At 43.6% G+C, this 20,640-nt stretch overlaps 1 protein-coding gene across 6 annotated transcripts in view; it reads left to right on the top strand.

Moving 5' to 3' along the window:
• The window catches only part of C33H2orf76 (chromosome 33 C2orf76 homolog), an 89,146-nt gene that overhangs the window by 18,626 nt on the left and 49,880 nt on the right, over positions 1-20,640 (top strand). Inside the window, exon 1 of one of the 6 annotated variants that reach the window (XM_061135586.1) lies at positions 3-116. The exons of 2 other annotated variants lie outside the window; for them this stretch is intronic. The gene's annotated coding sequence lies outside the window, so the exon portion shown is untranslated. Of the gene's footprint in view, positions 1-2; positions 117-8,549; positions 8,746-20,640 lie in introns of those variants that run through there. 3 more of the 6 variants (XM_061135593.1, XM_061135594.1, XM_061135587.1) reach the window with 3 other exon arrangements.

Below are 20,640 nucleotides of genomic sequence, written 5' to 3'. Positions count from 1 at the left end.
GCCAGATGTACGCTGGGGGCGTGCCCAACCGCCCCACGCTGCCAACCCCGCTTGAACCCGCGGGGTTTGCTTGCGCAAGCGCAGCGGGGAGGAGCCGAAGGGGACGCCGGGAGCAGGTGAGGATCGCGGAAGTAGGGCGCTCTCCGTAGTGACTGCCAGGTGGTCAGAGCTGGAGTTGGGTTCCCGGGTCACCGTGGGGAGTGACCCGCGAGGCAGAGAGGGGGTTGGAAGCTGAAGAGCGGAGGTTTTAAAATTTGTTTCATTAAATCTTGTGTCCTGCGTGAGATGCCGGAAGTCGCGCCGCTGGACGAGTAACGGCTCACGCTTGGGGAGGGCGAGGGGCCCGGTCCTTTTGTAGGGTCTAGAGACTTTCTGGGGGTGGTCCCTGGAGAACTGCGCGAGGGTGGGAAGCTGGAATGGTTCCCAGAGGGTCGAAGCCAAGACCTCTTTCTCTGAGTGATTGACACGTTCTGTGACTTGCCATTTGCCGTGATTTGCAGTCCTGTTTTGTTTGTGTGCGGTAATCCATCTGGTGCCCTCAAGTCAGGGACAGTGTCTTATTTGTCTTGACCTCCCTGGTGTCTCAGACGGTAAAGAACCTGCCCAGCAGTGTGGGAAACCCAGGTTGGATCCCTGGGTCTGGGAAATCCCCTAGAGGAGGGCACGGCAACACCTTCCAGTATTCTTGTCTGGAGAATCCCATGCACGGAGGAACCTGGAGGGGCTACAGACCATGGGGTCGCAAAAAGCAGGACTCAACTGAGCGAGTAACACTTTCACGTTAACAGACTCGGCCCGGACTAGGTGCTCAGCAGACAGCTGTTATGACTTTCCTTCGTTCATGAGTGTGTACTGAAATCTTGTCAGGTTACTTGCATTGCTCCAGACCGTAGGGTGAAGGATTAAGGGAAGGTAACTTTTGAGAAAGCCCCTCAAGAGGAAGCATTCCAGGCAGAAAATGAGTGTAAATGTATGAGCAGGAAGTGAGGGGAGGATAGGAGATGAGGCTGGAAGGTTAAGGAGGTGGCAGGCTGGCTAGATGATGCAGAACTTTGAGTTTTATTCTGAGTGAAATGGAAAGTTAGAGGCTTTTGAGCAGAGGATAAGGAGACTAGGGCAGTTTTGCAAAGTTGTTGCAGAGGCTAATATTCTCCGTGGGAGAAAGGTGGGTGGGGAATTTGAAGGTGATACCTAAAGACCAAAGGGAGAATTTTCAGGCTGCGGTTACAAAGGAGCTAGGTGAAAGGAGGGAATTGATGGAAAATAAGTCTCCAGAGATCTTTTGATAGAGACCGTTCCTCTCCAGTTCCTAATTTGTAAAGAGGAGTGGACTGCAGATCAACCTCCAGCTTCTTCCCACATTAGTTTGTAGCTGTAGGTGTTTAAAGAAAGGCCAGGTAGACGCTTTCAGACATAACTTACTAACTTAATGGAGGTCAGGCTTAATGAAAAGAGGAGAAGTGGAGATGTAATAGCAGGGAGCACATCTCGAGTCTTCAGCCCATGTGTAATTTTGTTTGAGAAAGCAAAGCCAAACGAATTAACAAATTTTGGAGCTAACTTTGGGGAAATTACATTTGAATTGTAAGAGATGTGAATTTCCTCCCAAATGACAATTCAGAACTGTCTTTTTGCCCTTAGTCCCATATGAAACTTGGATTCACTTTTGCCTCCATCCTTTGGTGCTCACAGCTTCCTTGATGAGATTCAGGTTATTCCCTGTGTGGATCGTATTTGCAGTCAAATATATTTTCTAGTAGGCAGGTTTTGTGCTTCCCTGGTGGCTCAGTGGTAATGATTCTCCCTGCAGTGCAGGAGCCCCAGGAGGCGTGGGTTAACACAGTTATTGTGTTTGTGTTGTGTTTGGCACATTTGAAAAGATTAGGTGCCTCTGAAAATGGAATTTTCTTTTTATTCCTCCAAGGTTGGCTAGTGTCATTGAATTTTGACTGAAGTTAAACATTGCAGAAAGCAAAGCTAGTGTTTTGAATTAACTTGGTAATCTCCAGCTTAAGTGGGGTTGATTTTTTGGTTGCTTCTTTGGAATATATGCCACTTAAAAAAAAAAAAACCGACCTTCCACATGGTGGTTTTGTGCCCAGGTTGCTTAAAGTGACTGAAGTATGGAACTGGTCTCAGGGAGCCTGAGTTTGCAGCGGCTTCAAGTGGGGCTTCAGTTCCTTAACCAGAGATTGAGACTGGGTCGTTGTGGTGAGAGCCCCAAATCCTAGCCACTAGACCAGTGGTCAGTGACAAGGGCCCTGGCCCTTCAGCTTTGCAGAAGAGAATTTCCACAAAGTCAGAAAGTAGTGAAGCAAGTGGAATATTTATTAAGAGGAAAAAGAGTACATTATATGTGGATAGGGACACAGGGGGACTGAGAGAGAGTCCCTTAGTTTTACCTTCGTGGTAATTTGAATTACTTTTATGGGACATTTCTTCCAAGTTTCTGTTGGCCAGTCATTTTGAATTGCCTGGTTCAGAGTCCATGTTTGATACATCTCAGGATCCTCTCATGTGTGTGCATGTATCTCTTAGCCAAGATAGATTATACCGAAAAGGCCTAAGGGTAGAACATTTCTTATCATCACTTCCCTTTTGACCTCCACTGAACCCTTTTGCACATATGTAGCTGGGGAGTCGCCTGACTTCAAGAATGGGAAATATGTGGTCTGGGCAGGGAACAGCCTCCTCTCTCAATTTTCCTGTTATTCTCCTGGTGGAGTTTTGGCCCACAGAAAATGAATCTTCAATTGCTTTACCCTAGGGGGGTGGGGGTGGGGGGTGGGAGGGGAGCCATGGCATCTGCCTCCTGCCTCAGAACTAGTAGTGATTGCAGATCCCAGGGAACCGGGTGCTATGTGATCTTGAGGAGAAGGAAGAATGTTTTTCCTTGTTGGGGATCCAGCCTAGGCCAAGTTTTGAAATAGCTGAAGACATGCTTGCCTTGTGCTTCCTTCCCTCACTTTTCAGTGACTTCCGCCTATGGAAATGCTGCTTTATGGCCTGTTACCATCTCTGCTCTAGGGAATTGGAATGTCACTCAGCTTTTAACATAAAGAGAGGGTAACACGTCAGCAGCCGGTATTTAATTTTTAAAAGTGAATTTTAGAGTATATTTGGGGTCAATAGATTATATGAATTTTAAAAAAACAAATTTATTTGTTTTTGGCTATGCCGAGTCTTTGTTGTCAGGCAGGCTTTTCTCCAGTGGAGGCTAGCAGGTGCTGCTCTCTAGTTGTGCCATGAGAGCTTCTCGTTGCAGTGGCTTCCCTTGTTGGGGAGCATGCACTCCAGGGCACACGCAGGCTCCAGTAGTTTTGGCTCCCGGCTCTAGAGCATGGGCTCGATAGTTGTGGTGCACAGGCTTAGTTGCTCTGCGGCATCTTCCCGCACCAGGGAACCATTCTCCGGCACTGACAGGTGGATTCTTTACCACTGACCCCCCCAGGGAGGCCCAGAATTTTTTGATTCTACATTTTGACCCTCCTGGAAGGGTCTTCATATTCCCAAGAAAGGACAAGGTTGTTAGCTCTGTTCATCTTCTTCTTAGCAGCTATCACAGTTGGTGATTATTTTTTGTAATTATTTTATTTACAGTCACTTTTATTTTAATTTACTCCTCTACTGTCTGAGCCCCGGCCCTACCTAAGTCAGGGAGGATACGGATCACTGAGTATCAGTTGGTGCTCCGTCTCCAAGTACCTGGCACTTAAATGGTGGGTGAATGAACAGAGTGCTTTTCTCTCTATGAAACATTTTCCTTCTGATTAGGCATGAACTTAGAAACCAACCAAGTTTATTAGAACTAAATGTGAAACTACGAGCTAGAGTAAAACAGGTGAACTCTGGTGCAAGGGCTGTGTCATCTCTTTGTTCTGCCCTCAGTCTTGGAAATAGAACACTTGAAATGTTAGGGGAGATGAGAACCTGATGAGCTGACTTGTCAGCCTAATTGACCCTCCGAGTTAGTGGAGGGGCCGTAATCATTACTGCAGTTTCCCCCACATCCTTGTCTTGTAGTTTTCCCCCACATCCTTGTCTTGCCAGTTCTGGCTACTCACAGGCTTCACTTGCTGGGTGTCAGTGTAAAGCCAGCCAGGCAAGTTATATTAACAGGTGAAAGCAGTTCTTGCCCAGTGGGTGTGAATAGTAGTTTAATATTATGTTTCTTGGTGTAAACTAAACCTCTAATTTCTAAGAGTAACCTAGTCATTAAAACGTGAAAATCATTACCAAAAGCTTTATGGTAAAGCTTTACTAGAAGGCAAGGGTTAGGGTATTCACAAATGATGAATTATATTCATTTTGTATTTATTTTCCGGTTTCTTGGCATAAGAGACTGGGGTTAATAATTTTTGTGACATTTTATAATTGTAGTTTCTAGTTTCAGGAGTCAGGGAGCTCTGGTTTACCATTCTCTGGCCAGGTAGTCCATGGCTTGGGGGTCTATTAGCAGCTCATGTTGTCCTGGAGAAACAACCTGAGTTTGTTCATTAATGATGATACCTATAATAGCAGTTTTAGAAAGATGTTATCAGTAACAGCGATTGTAGTCATCTGACTCTGGTTGCTTACTGCTCAGTACCCAATTGAGGTCAGAAGGGATAAAAAAGGGAATAAAATTTTGGATAGAGAGATTAACCATCAACTTGGTAAGGGAACTTGATTTTAGGGGGACTTGGGTTCAGAGGCACTTGGGAACTGCTGCTGGGATAGGAGTGGGGAGAGCTGGATAGAGTTAGGGCCTTTATTTTGTGAAGGTGTGGGGAGCTGACAGCTGAGGTGAAAATGTACCTTTTCTCCCGCCCACCCCCCATCCCCCTGCCTTTTCTCCTCTTTTGTCTCTTTTCCTTTTCTGATGAAAAAACTGGTAAGAGGAGGCCTGGTTACCAGAGATCTTAACCAGCCCTTGCCCTTTGCCGTTCTTTTCTTCCTTCGGGTATTTATATTTGGAGAAATTGGGTGAGAGAACGGGCACGTGGGTAAGACATCCATGAGTGTATGAGTCTCACCTTGCCCCTGTCCTGTTTTTGCCCAGCCAATATGGGGTTGGGGGGGTGGTTTGGGCTTAGTTGAGACATGAAGACCAGGGCTTGCGTAGAGGTGGGGGGTTTTCCTGGCAGGAAGTGACCTCCACTGGCTGGGAGTTAAGAAGTAAGGAAAGTTACTTATAAGTTGGTCATGCGCTGGTGACGTGCTGCCTGTGTTCTCTTTAGAAATACTTACAAATGTGGGCAGGCATAATGAAGTGCTTTACAAAGATAACTTAAGTTCAGTACAGTAGTTGCTGTTCAACTTCACTAGAAATAAAAACTCTCCTCTAAATCTACTTTGTCTTCCTCACTTTACCTGTTTCCCTAGCTTCAAGTTGTACGTGACAAGCTCTTGGTAAATGCTTTGAAACTAGGTTGTTAGAAATGAATTTTCTAGTGTGCTTTCCTATTGCCTGTCAACAACGACAAAAAATAGAAGTATTAAAATTTGATGACAAATGATTTGGCTGATAATTCCTTTGGAGATAATGCAGTTTTATTTATTTGCTTATTTTTGATTTTTTTTTTTTTGGATGTGGACCATTTTTAAAATCTGTATTGCTTTTGTTACAATATTGCTTCTGTTTTATGTTTTTCATTTTTTTGGCCCCCAGGCATATGGAACCTTAGCTCCTTGACCAGAGTTTAAACCTGTGCCCCCTGCAGTGGAAGTGTGGAGTTTCTTAACCCCTGGGCAGTCAGGGACGTCCCTCTGTGCTGTTATCCCTTACACTCTTCACCTGTTTCGTCCTGGTGGTAACAGCTTGCACAGCTATTGTACATACCACAAATAGTACATTGACAATAATAGGTTGAAGATACAGAACATTTTCATCATCGTCCTTTTATTGCCCTGTGATAGCCACAACCACTTCCCTCCTCTCCTTACTCCTCCTCTGCTCCTGGCAACCAGGAATTTATTCTGTTTCTATAATTTTGTCATTTCAAGAATGTTATGTAAGTGAAATCATGTAGTTTGTAACCTTTTGGGATTGGCTTCTTTACTCAACATAATTCTCTAGTGATTCATCCAGATCATTGTATGTACCAGTAATTAATTAATTCTTATTGCTGAGTGTATTCCATCATATGGATGAACCAGTTTGTTTAACCATTCACTTGTTGAAGGACATCTGCACTGTTTCCACTTTTTAATTGTTACCAATAAAGCTGCTGCTAGTCACTCATGTACAGATTTTTCTGTGAATGTTTTCATTTTTCTGGAATGAAAGCCCAGGAGTGCAGCTCTGGGCCATATGGCCATTCCATGTTTGGTTTTGTAAAAAATTGTCATTGTGTCTGTACCATTTTACATTCCTATCAGTAATAAAGGAGAGATCCAGTTTCTCTACATCCTTGCCAGAATTTGGTGTTATCACTTTTTTATTTTCAGTTCAGTTCAGTCACTCAGTCGTGTCCAACTCCTTGCGACCCCATGAATCGCAGCATGCCAGGCCTCCCTGTCCATCACCAACTCCCGGAGTTTACTCAAACTCATGTCCATCGAGTCAGTGATGGCATCCAGCCATCTCATCCTCTGTAATCCCCTTCCCCTCCTGCCCCCAATCCCTCCCAGCCTCAGGGTCTTTTCCAATGAGTCAACTCTTCGCATGAGGTGGCCGAAGTATTGGAGTTTCAGCTTCAGCATCAGTCCTTCCAGTGAACACCGAGGACTTATCTCCTTCAGGATGGACTGCTTGGATCTCCTTGCAGTCCAAGGGACTCTCAAGAGTCTTCTCCAACACCACAGTTCAAAAGCATCAATTCTTTGGTGCTCAGCTTTCTTCACAGTCCAATTCTCACATCCATACATGACCACTGGAAAAACCATAGCCTTGACCAGACGGACCTTTGTTGGCAAAGTAGTGTCTCTGCTTTTTAATATGCTATCTAGGTTGGTCATAACTTTCCTTCCAAGGAGTAAACGTCTTTTAATTTCATGGCTGCAATCACCATCTGCATTTTTTTATTTTAGGCATTCTTATAAGTGTGTAGTGGTATCTCATTGTGGTTTTAGGTTTGCATTCCCTAATTATCAATGATGTTGAGCATCTTTTCATGTGTTTATTTGTGCCATGTGTATAATCTCTTCTCTCAATTTTCTGTGTCTTTTACTTGTGTTTAAATTGAATGTTTTTAAATGTTGAATTTTGAGAGTTCTTAATATATTCCAGATACTATTCCTTTGTTGGATATGTGGTTTACAAACATTTTCTTCCAATTTTTAGTTTGTTTTTTCATCTTCTTAACAGTCTTTCACAAAGCATAAAATTTTAATTCTGGTGAAATCCAGTTTTTCCAATTTTTTCTTTTATGGATTACACTTTTGGTGCCATGTCTAGTAAATCTTGACCTACCCCTAGATTCTGACAATTTTCTCATTTTTTTGTAAAAGTTTTATAGTTTTGCATTTTAAAATTCACCAAATTGATTTTGAGTTAATTTTTATAGAAAGGTATAAGATTTAGATTGAGGTTCTCCTCCCCTCCCTCACCTTGGATGTCTAATTGTTCCAGCACCGTTTGTTGAAAAGATGTATTTCCTTTAATGAATTTGCTTTTTGCACCTTTGTCTGTAATCTCATGGGCATATTTATGTGGTCTTTTCTGGGTCCTGTCTTCTGTTGATCTGTGCATCTGTTCCTCCACCAATACTACACAGTCCTGATTATTGTAGCTGTGTAATAAATCTTGAAATAGGGTAAACTAATTCTTTGTACTTTATTCTCCTTTTTCAGAATTGTTTAGTTATTTTAGTTCTTTTCTCATTCCATATAAATTTTAGAATAAACTTGTCTATATCTAGAACTTATAGCACTATGTTCTAGAACCATAACTATATTGAATAAGAGTGATGAGAGTGGATACATACTTGCCTTGGATTTGTAGGGAATATTGGTCTGTGGCTTTTGTTTTTATAATGTCTTTGGTTGGTTATCCTGTAACTATTAACTTCATAAAATGAATTAGGAAATGTTCCCTCCTCTTCTGTTTTCTAGAAGAGAATGTGTAGAATTCTTCAGTGAAATCTTCTGGACCTGGAGATTTCTGTTTTGGGAGTGTCAAAATTATGGATTTTCCTTAATAGTTTCTGTAAAAGTTCCATTCTGATTATCTATTTCATATTGGGTTAATGGTGGTAGTTGGTATATTTCAAGAAACTGGCCCCTTTAATCTAAGTTGTGAAATGTGTGTATGTAGATTTGTTCATAGTATTCCCTTGTGATAGGTACAGAGTCTTAGCGAATATTTCTTGTTTCATTTCTGATATTTATCATTTAGATCTTCTCTCTTTTTTTGGCCAGTCTTGCACAAGATGTGTCAATTTTTTTTATCTTTCCGAAGAACTAGCCCTTTTTTCATTGATTTTCTCTTTATTGTCTTTCTGTTTTCAACTTTATTGATTTCTGTTCTCTATTATTTCTTTCCTTCTGCCTATTTTGGGTTGTTTTGCTTTTATTTTTCTAGGTTCCTGAGATGAAAGCTTCCTGACTCTCCACCAGGCCCCCTCTGACACTAGCTGCTTTGTTACATTAACATTTGTGAAGTGGAGCATAGGTGGCTGGATGGTGACCTGTGGTCAACGGAGGACCGCAGAGAAATTGAAATAGAGAAGTTTATTATTCACCCGTTCTGGAGGAAGTGCACGGCACTACCCGAGGACCCACATGGGGAGGAGGTGAAGACTGAGCGCAGGGAGAGAGTGAGCGGTAGGACCGGGAGCGCGTGGTCTGTGGTGGAATCCCTGGGCTCCCCAGCCTGACCCTGGATCGGTCAGTTCAAACCGAAGGTGCAGGGTTCTAGTCAGCTCTGTGGGGTTTTATCTAAGGAGTGTGAAAGGGCAGGCCCTGGAGGCAGGGGACACTGGTGATCACAAGGGCTGTCGGGAAGTCTTATCAGGAGCTTGTATTTCCTTGTGATTCAGGGCTGTTATCTAGGGCACATACTTCCATGAGGGGGCAAGTTTCAGTTTAAGGTCCTTGCAGGGCTATACTGCCAAACAGAATGTTTGCTGGGGCAGCAGTACCTCGTAGTAGCTCAGCTAAACTCCACAGCGCCCCCGTGGGGAGGGGATGGCCTTTTATTCCTGTGCAGGTGGGGGTCCGAGCTCTTGACTGACTCCAGGATGCAGAGGAATCAAGCTGATGATTGTCCAGCTCCCTACTCAGCCTTCTCTAATGTGACCCTGGCGGGGGGTTGGGGCTCCTCCTTAAGGCCTGGGAAGGGTAGAAGTCTAGGCTCCAGCTCTGCCTTTGCTAGTGGGGGTGGGGCTGCAGTTTCTTATGTGATTTCTGGCTGGATTAGAGGGCTCGTTTGTGTAAAAGTTTTCTTTCTTGGCTAGGCTGCCCCTTTTCCTGGTCCTTTGGCTAGATAGAGAAGACTTTATTCAAGCTCTCCCCATCCCCCGCCCCTTTTCCTGCACCTGTTTGTGATTCTGGGTTGCTGACTTCAGCTCTGTGTCCAAGATATGTGAAAACCCGGGGACCTCTCCACCATGTTGTTCCTTAGGTCTGTAGGTCCCTAGCTAATCTGCTGCCCTCCCTCCACCTTTCTGATCGTCTTACATTTGTTTTATAGATAATGTCCGGGATTTTTAGTTGTATTTTTATCAGGACATATAGCAAAAGGTACATCTACTCCATCTTCTTAGACACAGAAATGGAGAATAGTACCACTTAAAATTCATCGTTATTTTCTCCGTGAATTAGACTAGGTTCTGAATTCATAACCTAAGTTGTGGCTTTTAAAGTTGAATAAAAACTCAGTGTTCTCCGTTCTTTTCAGAAGAGCATTAGTTCTGTTTTGGCTTTTGAAAGTTGTTTCATGTGGTTGAAGCTTACAACCTCCCAAATTCAATAGCAGGATTATTTTCTTCTTAAGAAGCCAAGTGGTAGGGGAATGTAGCCAATATTTTGTAGTAAGTGGAGTATAACCTTTAAAAAATGTTGTTTACTTGTAACTTATATAGTATTCTATAGCAACTTCTTCAATTAAAAAAAAAAGAAGCCAAGTGGTCAAACACAAGCCAAGCCGTTTGCCATTAAAAGTGAGTTTGTGCTGTGCTATACTAAGTGGCTTTAGTCATGTCCGACTCAGTGCAAAACCCTGTGGACTGTAGCCCACCAGGCTCCTCTGTCCCTGGGATTCTCCAGGCAGGAATATTGGAGTGGGTTGCCATTTCCTCCTCCATGGGATCTTCCTGACCCAGGGATCGAACCTGCGTCTCCCACGTTGCAGGTGGGTTCTTTACCACTAGCATCACCTGGGAAGCCCAAAAAGTGAGTTTCAGTAAGGCCAAATCCAACTTTAGCTAGTGTTTAATATAATGTATGTTTAAAAATATTAACTTAGAAACAATTTATTTTAAAAAGCATCCTTCCTGGGATGGGTGATACAAAAAGTAAGTCTTGAATTTATCTTAACAGTATTTTCGGGCTTTCCAGGTGAGGCAGTGGCAACCCGCTCCAGTCCTCTTGCCTGGAAACTCCCATGGATGGCGAAGCCTGGTGGGCTGCAGTCCGTGGGGTCGCTAAGAGTCGGACACGACTGAGTGACTTCACTTTCACTTTTCACTTTCATGCATTGGAGAAGGAAATGGCAACCCACTCCAGTGTTCTTGTCTGGAGAATCCCAGGGAAGGGGGAGCCTGATGGGCTGCTGTCTGTGGGGTTGCACAGAGTCCGACACAACTGACGCGACTTAGCAGCAGCAGCAGCAGATAACCCTAGTGGTAAAGAACCCACCTGTCAATGCAGGTAGAAGTAAGAGACGTGGGTTTGATCCCTGGGTCGGGAAGGTCCCCTAGAGGGGGGGCATGGCAACCCACTCCAGTATTCTTGCCTGGAGAATCCCTGGTGAGGGATTCCAGAGGAATCCCAGGCTCTAGAGGAAACTCCAGACTCCAGCCTGGAGTTCGTAGGGTCCCATAGTCCATAGGGTCACACAGAGTTGGACACAACTAAAACGACTTAACCACATGACAGTATTTTCTGATTATGTGTAACAGTATCGGAAATGTTGCTGCAGTGACACTGATTGTTCTTTAGTAGAGTCTGCCAAATACATTATTTGTGTATAGGTAGCTCTTGATGGAAGTCACAAGGCATGTGTTCTAGTCTTGTCTCTGCTACTGAGTTAGCTGTGTTATTCTCGACTCACATATCCTTTGTTTCCTCATCTGCAAAATGGGGGCAGCTGTACCTGCTTTACTGATAGGTAATTGAGGATTATTAATGATATTTCTAAAGCATTTAGCACATTCATAGTAGCTGTTATTCTCATCCTTATTGCAGTTTGTTAAAGCAAAAACCTTGAAGCATATTCATAACAAAATTAGAGATAACTTGCTCCAGTCCTTCTTAGAAGATCATAGAGTTGGGATTGAGGAGTCTGAGACTTTTCTTCATTGACGCCATTGTAATTTTTCAGGGACTGTTTGCAGTACCATTTAATACGGATTGGTATAAAAACAGACAGTTACAGATTGTTTTTTTTTTGGGGGGGGGGCCTGGTTGAATTGTATTTCTAGACTCAATTCTAGTGTAAATATATGGAGGCTTCCCCACATCAACAAGCAGTTCTTGATGCTAGGAGGGTATTCAAAAATTCAATTCAGTTCTGACACTATCTGCCCAGATAGAATCAGATACAGTAGATAAAGGGCTCAGTTGCACAAGTCTGCCCTCCTCTGCAGAGGCCAGTCACACAAGTTGTTATCTGTGCTTTTGACCAGCTACAGCCTGGAGGTTCTGTTGACCCCTCCAATTCAGGATGTCAGCTGCAAGTCTAGGTTGCAGCCCATACTTCTGATCAATTGGCTGTAAATCAGAGCCACAAGTCCCTCTTGGGGTTCTATTAGCTTGTTAGAAGAGCTCACAGAACTCAGGAAAACCTGTTTACTCACTAGCTTACCAATTTATTATAAAAGGATATTAAAGGATATACATCAACAGCCGGATGAGATACATGGGTTGAGGTCCTACAAAGGGACTTCTGTCGTCACGGCTGATGAAGCTGAGCATGGGGGCATGTGGAAGTGTTCTGGTTCCCCAATGTGGAAGTTCTCTGAAAAAGGTCCAAAAAGCTTCTTTTGGAGTTGTTTATGGAGGCTTCATTACATAGTTATGATTGACTAAATCACTGGCCAGTGGTGATCGATTCAACTTCCAGCACAGGGTCGGACTGAAAGTTAGTTCTCCTGACCACCAGCCCCCAGTTTGTGTGGCTCCCCAAAGTCACCTTCCCTGGAGCGGTTTTCAGAAACTGAGGATGAGAGACCAAATACCATTCCATTGTTCAGGAAATTCAAAGAGATTTGGAAATCATGAGCAGGAACTGTGGATGAGGACCAAATGTATATATATTTCCTATAAATCATGACATTTCTGTGTAGTGAGGCTTCACTGTAACTGTAGTTCATATGTATTTTGGACTGCACCCTGCAGCATGGAGGATCTTAGTTCCCTGGACCAGGGATCCAAATCGGGCCCCCTGCAGTGCAAGTGCTGACTCATAACTCCTGGACCACCAGGGAACAGCTGCTGTTCATATTTTAATAGTTAGGTTACTTTCAAAAAGGAAAGTTTTCGTTTAAGCAGACAAATGTTAAAACTGTCATTCATGCCCCTTTATCCACTGCCTCCCTCTGTAAGAACACCTTTCACTTCTATATATGTCTTTGCAATTTGGCATTTGTGTTAGTCTCTTAGGGTTGCTATAGCAAAGTTATCATCAACTGGGAGACCTGAAACAACAGATATTTATTGTCCCATAGTTCTGGGGGCCAGAAGTCTGAAATCAATGAGCAAGCCTGATTCCTTGTGAGGATTTTGAGAGAGAATCTGTTCCTTGTCTCTCTCTTATTTTCTGGTAGCCCTAAGCATTCCTTGGCTTGTAGAGGCATCACTTCAGTCCCCCATCTTCACATGGTGGTCTTGTGTGCTTGTCTTTACAAGGCCGTCTGCCTTCATAAGGACGCTAGTTGTGTTGGATATGAGGCCCAGCCTACCCCAGTACGACCTCACCTTAATGAGTTACATCTTCAGCAACTGCATTTACAGATAAGGTCACATTCTGAGATACTGGGTAAGGGTTAGGATGTCAACTTAACTTTTCAGGGAGAACACAGTACCACCCACAACAACATTCACCTAAAAGTCAGAAATAAATGAATCGGTATTAAAAACAAGCGCTTTCCCTCATGCATTGTTGTTTTATAGTAGGGAGAAAGAGAGCAAAGGAATAATAAGTGGAGCCGAGTCCGTCAGAAAAGGTCCTCCTGATGGGGTTCCAATTACACTGATAGGGAGGATCCAGTTTTAGAAAAAGCAAGAATGTTTCAAGCTAGAGAACAACCTGTTCTCTAGTTTCTGGAATAATCCAGAAATAGCTGGATGTACTGGAAGAACTGAAGGAGGACCAGTGTAATTGTTGAGCAGTGGCATAGTGGGGGAGATGGTGTCTAGAGCCAAACCATGCAGGGACTAGCTGGCCATAATGATGAGTTCACTTCTTTCCTTTAGGGGCTCTGGGGAGCCTGTGAAGAATTTTAAGCAGGGGAGACATATTCAGATTTACATATTAAGGAGATCACTCCTGGTGCTGTATGTCACATGGATTGAGAGAACTGGACTGGTATTGGGACCAAGACCAGTTTCCATTATTTCAGTAGAGACAGTGAGAGTGGAGGCTTAGACTAGTGTAGTGGAATTGGATAGAAATGGGGAAATTCAAGATACGTTTTGGGGAAAGAGCTGAGAAGATTTGCTGGGTTAGCTAAAGAGTAAGGAAGGAGGAATCCTCTGCTGATGGCTTGAGTAACTCGGTGTAATGGACTGAGATGGGGAAATTAGGATTAGGGGTTGGGGTCAGATTTAACTGCCAGGTTCAGTTTGGGATATGTTAAATGCATGGGGTGATATCTAAGTAGAGAAGTTAAGTAGCCCACTGATGTCCGAGTTTTGAACTTAGGTCTGAAATGTATTTGAGAGAGTGGTCAGAGGAGCAGTAATATTTCAAGGTCTCAGAGAGGAGAGGAGCCTGGAGAAGATCTAGGAAAGGAGCAGTGCAGTAATAGACAGCTGGAGAGAGTGTGTCCCAGAGGCAGACAAGGATAAGCAGGTCCTTCAGCTTTGTTGAGTGCTTCTAAGAAGTTGAGTGTGATCAAAGGGATATGAAGAAAAGGAGAGAAGTGTATTCAGTGGATCCGACCTCTGCCATTTTAACTGAGGGGTGAGTGCGAAGTCTTTCAGTTCTATTCAGTTCAGTCACTCAGTCATGTCTGACTCTTTGCAGCCCCATGGACTGCAGCATGCCAGGCTTCTCTGTCCATCACCAACTTCCAGAGCTTGCTCAAACTCATGTCTATTGAGTCGGTGATGCCATCCAACCATCTCATCCTCTGTTGCCTCCTTCTCTTCCTGCCTTCAGTCTTTCTGAGCATCAGGGTCTTTTCCAATGAATCAGTTCTTCACATAAGATGGCCAAAGTATTGGAGCTTCAGCATCAGTCTTTCCAATGAATATTCAGGACTGATTTCCTTTAGGATTGACTGGTTGGATCTCCTTACAGTCCAAGGGACTCTCAAGAGTCTTCTCCAACACCACAGTTCAAAAGCATCAATTCTTTGGCACTCAGCCTTCTTTATGGTCCAACTCTCACATCCCTACATGACTACTGGAAAAACCATAGCTTTGACTAGATGGACCTTTGTTGGCAAAGTAATGTCTCTGCTTTTTAATATGCTGTCTAGGTTGCTCATAGCTTTTTCTCCAGGGAACAAACGTCTTTTAATTTCATGGCTGTGGACACCGTCTGCAGTGATTTTGGAGCCCTAGAAAATAAAGTCTGAAGCTGTTTCCTTTGTTTCCCCATCTATTTGCCATGAAATGATGGAACTGATGCCATGATCGTCGTTTTTTGAATGTTGAGTTTTAAGCCAGATTTTTTACTCTCCTCTTTCACTTTCATCAAGAGGCTATTTAGTTCCTCTTTGCTTTCTGCCTAAAGGGTGGTGTCATCTGCATATCTGAGGTTATTAGTATTTCTCCTGGCAATCTTGATTCCAGCTTGTGCTTCATCCAGCCCAGCGTTTCTCTTGATATACTCTGCATATAAGTTAAATAAGCAAGGCGACAATATGCAGCATTGACGTACTCCTTTCCCAATTTGGAACCAGTCCATTGTTCCATGTCTGGTTCTAACTGTTGCTTCTTGACCTGCATACAGATTTCTCAGGAGGCAGGTAAGGTGATCTGGTATTCCCATCTCTTGAAGAATTTTCTACAGTTTATTGTAATCCACACAATCAAAGGCTTTGGCATAGTCAATAAAGCAGAAGTAGATGTTTTTCTGGAACTCTCTCATTTTTTTGATGATTGAATGGATTTTGGCAATTTGGTCTCTGATTCCTCTGCCTTTTCTAAATCTGGAAGTTCTCAGTTTGCATACTGTTGAAGCCTAGTTTGGAGAATTTTGAGCACATCTTTGCTAGTGTGTGAGATGAGTGCAATTTTGCAATAGTTGGAACATTCTCTCTCTTTTGCATTGATCACTGAGGAAGGCTTTCTTATCTCTCCTTGCTATTCTTTGGAACTCTACATTCAAATGGGTATATCTTTCCTTTTCTTCTTTGCTTTTCGCTTCTCTTCTTTTTACAGCTGTTTGTAAGCTCCTCAGAAGCCATTTTGCTTTTTTGTGTTTCTTTTTCTTGGGGATGGTCTTGATTCCTGTCTGCTGTACAATGTCACAAACCTCCGTCCATAGTTCATCACGCACTCTGTCTATCAGATCTAGTCCCTTAAATCTATTTCTCACTTCCACTGTATAGTCATAAGGGATTTGATTTAGGTCATACTTGAATGGTCTCGTGGTTTTCCCCACTTTCTTCAATTTAAGTCTGAATTTGACAATAAGGAGTTCATGATCATGAGCCACAGTTAACTCCTGGTCTTGTTTTTGCTGACTGTATAGAGCTTCTCCATCTTTGGCTGCAGAGGATATAATCAATCTGATTTCGGCATCAACCATCTGGTGATGTCCATGTGTAGAGTCTTCTCTTGTGTTGTTGGAAGAGGGTGTTTGCTATGACCAGTGTGTTCTCTGGCAGAACTCTATTAGCCTTTGCCCTGCTTCATTCCGCACTCCAAGGCCAAATTTGCCTGTTGCTCCAGGTGTTTCTTGACTTCCTACTTTTGTATTCCAGTGCCCTATAATGAAAAGGACATCTTTTTTGGGTGTTAGTTCTAGAAGGTCTTGTAAGTCTTCATAGAACCGTTCAACTTCAGCTTCTTCAGCGTTACTGGTCGGGGCATAGAGTTGGATTACCATGATATTGAATGGTTTGCCTTGGAAACGAACAGAAATCATTCTGTTGTTTTTGAGATTGTATCCAAGTACTGCATTTTGGACTCTTTTATTGACTATGATGGCTACTCCATTTCTTCTAAGGGATTCCTGCCCACAGTAGTAGACATAATGGTCATCTGAGTTAAATTCACCCATTCCATCCGTCTTAATTCGCTGATTCCTACAATGTTGATGTTCACTCCTGCCATCTCCTGTTTGACCACTTCCAATTTGCCTTGAGTCGTGGACCTAACATTCCAGGTTCCTATGCAATATTGCTCTTTACAGTGTCGAATCTTGCTTCTGTCACCAGTCCCATCCACAATTGGGTGTTGTTTTTGCTTCGGCTCCATCCCTTCATTCTTTCTGGAGTTATTTCTCCACTGATCTCCAGTAGCATATTGGGCACCTACTGACCTGAGGAGTTCATCTTTCAGTGTCCTATCTTTTTGCCTTTTCGTACTGTTGATGGGGTTCTCGAGGCAAGAATACTGAAGTGGTTTGCCATTCCCTTCTCCAGTGGACCACATTCTGTCAGACCTCTCCACCACAACCCAACCGTCTTGGGTGGCCCCACACGGAATGGCTTAGCTTCATTGAGTTAGACAAGGCTGTGGTCCATGTGATCAGATTGACTAGTATGCAGAGTACATCATGAGAAATGCTGAGCTGGAGGAAGCAGAAGCTGGAATCAAGATTGCTGGGAGAAATATCAATAACCTCAGATATGTAGATGACACCACCCTTATGGCAGAAAGTGAAGAAGAACTAAAGAGCCTCTTGATGAAAGTGAAAGAGGAGAGTGAAAAAGTTAGCTTGAAGCTCAACATTCAGAAAACTAAGATCATGGCATCCGGTCCCATCACTTCATGGCAAATAGATGGGGAAACAATGGAAACGGTGGCTGACTTTATTCTTCTGGGCTCCAAAATCACTGCAGATGGTGATTGCAGCCATGAAATTAAAAGATGCTTGCTCCTTGGAAGAAAAGCTATGACCAACCTAGACAGCATATTAAAAAGCAGAGGCGTTGCTTTGCCAACAAAGGTCCATCTAGTCAAGGCTATGGTTTTTCCAGTAGTCATGTATGGATGTGAGAGTTGGACTATAAAGAAAGCTGAGTGCCGACGAACTGATGATTTTGACTGTGGTATTGCCAGGCTTCAGCAATACTTGAACCGCAAACTTCCAGATGTTCAAGCTGGTTTTAGAAAAGGCAGAGGAACCAGAGATCACATTGCCAATATCTGCTGGATCATCGAAAAAGCAGAGAGTTCCAGAAAAACATCTATTTCTGCTTTATTGACTACGTGAAAGCCTTTGACTGTGTGGAGCACAATAAACTGTGGAAAATTCTGAAGGAGATGGGAATACCAGACCACCTGACCTGCCTCTTGAGAAACCTGTATGCAGGTCAGGAAGCAACAGTTAGAACTGGACATGGAACAACAGACTGGTTCCAAATAGGAAAAGGACTACGTCAAGGCTGTATATTGTCACCCTGCTTCTTTAACTTATATGCAGAGTATATAATGAGAAACGCTGGGCTGGAAGAAGCAGAAGCTGGGATTAAGATTGCCGGGAGAAATATCAATAACCTCAGATATGCAGATGACACCACCCTTATGGCAGAAAGTGAAGAGGAACTAAAGAGCCTCTTGATGAAAGTGAAAGAGGAGAGTGAAAAAGTTGGCTTAAAGCTCAACATTCAGAAAACTAAGATCATCGGATCTGGTCCCATCACCTCATGGGAAATAGATGGGGAAACAGTGGAAACAGTGTCAGACTTTATTTTTTGGGGCTCCAAAATCACTACAGATGGTGACTGCAGCCATGAAATTAAAAGACGCTTACTCCTTGGAAGGAAAGTTATGACCAACCTAGATAGCATATTAAAAAGCAGAGACAGTACTTTGCCAACAAAGGTCCGTCTAGTGAAGGCTATGGTTTTTCCAGTGGTCATGTATGGATGTGAGAGTTGGACTGTGAAGAAAGCTGAGCGCTAAAAAATTGATGCTTTTGAACTGTGGTGTTGGAGAAGACTCTTGAGAGTCCCTTGGACTGCAAGGAGATCCAAGCAGTCCATCCTGAAGGAGATAAGTCCTGGGTGTTTATTGGAAGGACTGATGCTGAAGCTGAAACTCCAATACTTTGGCCACCTGATACAAAGAGCTGACTCATTTGAAAAGACCCTGATGCTGGGAAAAATTGAGGGCAGGAGGGGAAGGGGATGACAGAGGATGAGATGGTTGGATGGCATCACCGACTCGATGGACATGGATTTGGGTGGACTCCAGGAGTTGGTGATGGACAGGGAGGCCTGGTGTGCTGCAGTTCATGGGGTAGCAAAGAGTCAGACACGACTGAGCGGCTAAACTGAACTGAATTGAACATTCTTTAGCATTGCCTTTCTTTGGGATTGAAGTGAAAACTGACCTTTTACAGTCCTGTGGCCACTGCTGAGTTTTCTAAATTTTCTGACATATTGAGTGCAGCACTTTCACAGCATCATCTTTTAGGATTTGAAATAGCTCAACTGGAATTCCATCATCTCCACTAAGTTTCTTGGTAATGATGTTTCTAAGGCCCACTTGACTTTTCATTGCAGGATGTCTGGCTCTAGGTGAGTGATCACACCATCATGGTTATCTGGGTCATTAAGATCTTTTTTTGTGTAGTTTTTCTGTGTATTTTTGCTACCTCTTCTTAATATGTTCTGCTACTGTTAGATCCATACCATTTCTGTCCTTTATTGTGCCCATCTTTGCATGAAATGTTCCCTTGGTAGCTCTTATTTGCTTGAAGAGATCTCTAGTCTTTCTCATTCTATTGTTTTCCTCTATTTGCATTGATCACTGAGGAAGGCTTTCTTATCTCTCCTTGCAATTCTTTGGAACTCTGCATTCAGATGAATATATAAATTTCGTTTTCTCCTTTGCCTTTCACTTCTTTTCTAAGCTATTTGTAAGGCCTCCTCAGACAACCATTTTGCCTTTTTGCATTTCTTTTTCCTGGGGATGGTTTTGATCACCAACTCCTGTACAATGTTAGGAACCTCTCTTCTAAAGTCTTCTTTAGAATAGATTGAAGAGAGAATGGGAGGTGGGGAATTGGATCAGCAGAGTAAACACACCAGCCCTGTGCTGGGGGCAGACACTATCTTCCAAGGCCATAGGCTATATAGATATCCTGAGAAAAGATAGCTGAGAGCAGAGGCCGCCAGTGCTTCTGCTCAGTAACGTATGCAGAAACTCAAACTCATGGAAAATTGTCTCTGGCTAGGAGCCACTCCCAGGTGGCACTGGTGGTAAGGAACCCACTTGCCAGTGCAGAAGATGTAAGAAATGTGGGTTTGATCCCTGGATTGGGAAGATCCCCTGGAGAAGGGGCAACCCACTCCAGTATTCTTGCCTGGAGAATCCCATGGACAGAGGAGCCTAGTGGCTACAGCCCACGGGGTCACAAAGAGTCAGACATGACTGAAGTGACTTAGCACGCCCGGCAAGAGCCACTCCTCATTTCTATAGCATATTCCAGTGAATTTTCCTTTGAGTATGCCACTCTCTCAGCCAGTCTGGTTAATCTGCCGAAAGGCTGGGACTAAATCAATTCTGTTCATCTCAGACAGCATTTCATTAGGACTACTGTCAGTAAGACTCCAAGCCACAAGCCTAGGGCAACCTGCAGTATCGACCTCCGCCATACCACCAGGGTCCTGAGCAAATCCCGGAAACCACCCATGGGTCTTAGAAAACCAGGGGCCTTTCTCTTTAAGTTTCTGTATTGACCTTTCCTCTGGGTGCAAGACATCAATCTAGGTGCAGCAGCTTGTATTAGCCTTGTCACAGACTCCACCCTGGGCAGAAGGCAGGAGTCTAGAGTCTGCCACCCATAGCCACGCTGGCCAGTGAGTGAACCCTTGCTAACCTGCTAGTGAGGTGGTGTTACTTATCACTTTAGCTTAAGCTGGGGATGGATTTCAAACCACCTTTTCTGTTTGGATGGCTCACTGGGGGAAACTGCCCATAGGGTCTACTTAAGATAGTTAACCCTCCTGGAAGCTTTCCTGAGTTCCCTAGGGCTGTTTTGGAGAGATTGCTACCTCTAATCTAGTCTCCGGTAGTCTGAGATCTTACTCATGTGTGTTCTTAGATCTGTGTTTTGGGGGAGAGGCAAGTGGTCTGGATGTGCGCGCACACACACACACACACACACACACTCACGCATACAGTCAGTCACAGGCCTGGAGTGCATTTGGT

Source organism: Dama dama, chromosome 33 (genome assembly GCF_033118175.1).
Source record: "Dama dama isolate Ldn47 chromosome 33, ASM3311817v1, whole genome shotgun sequence".
Lineage (NCBI taxonomy): Eukaryota > Metazoa > Chordata > Mammalia > Artiodactyla > Cervidae > Dama > Dama dama.
The sequence above is the reverse complement of the archived record's forward strand: the minus strand, read 5'-3'. Positions and strand labels throughout refer to the sequence as shown.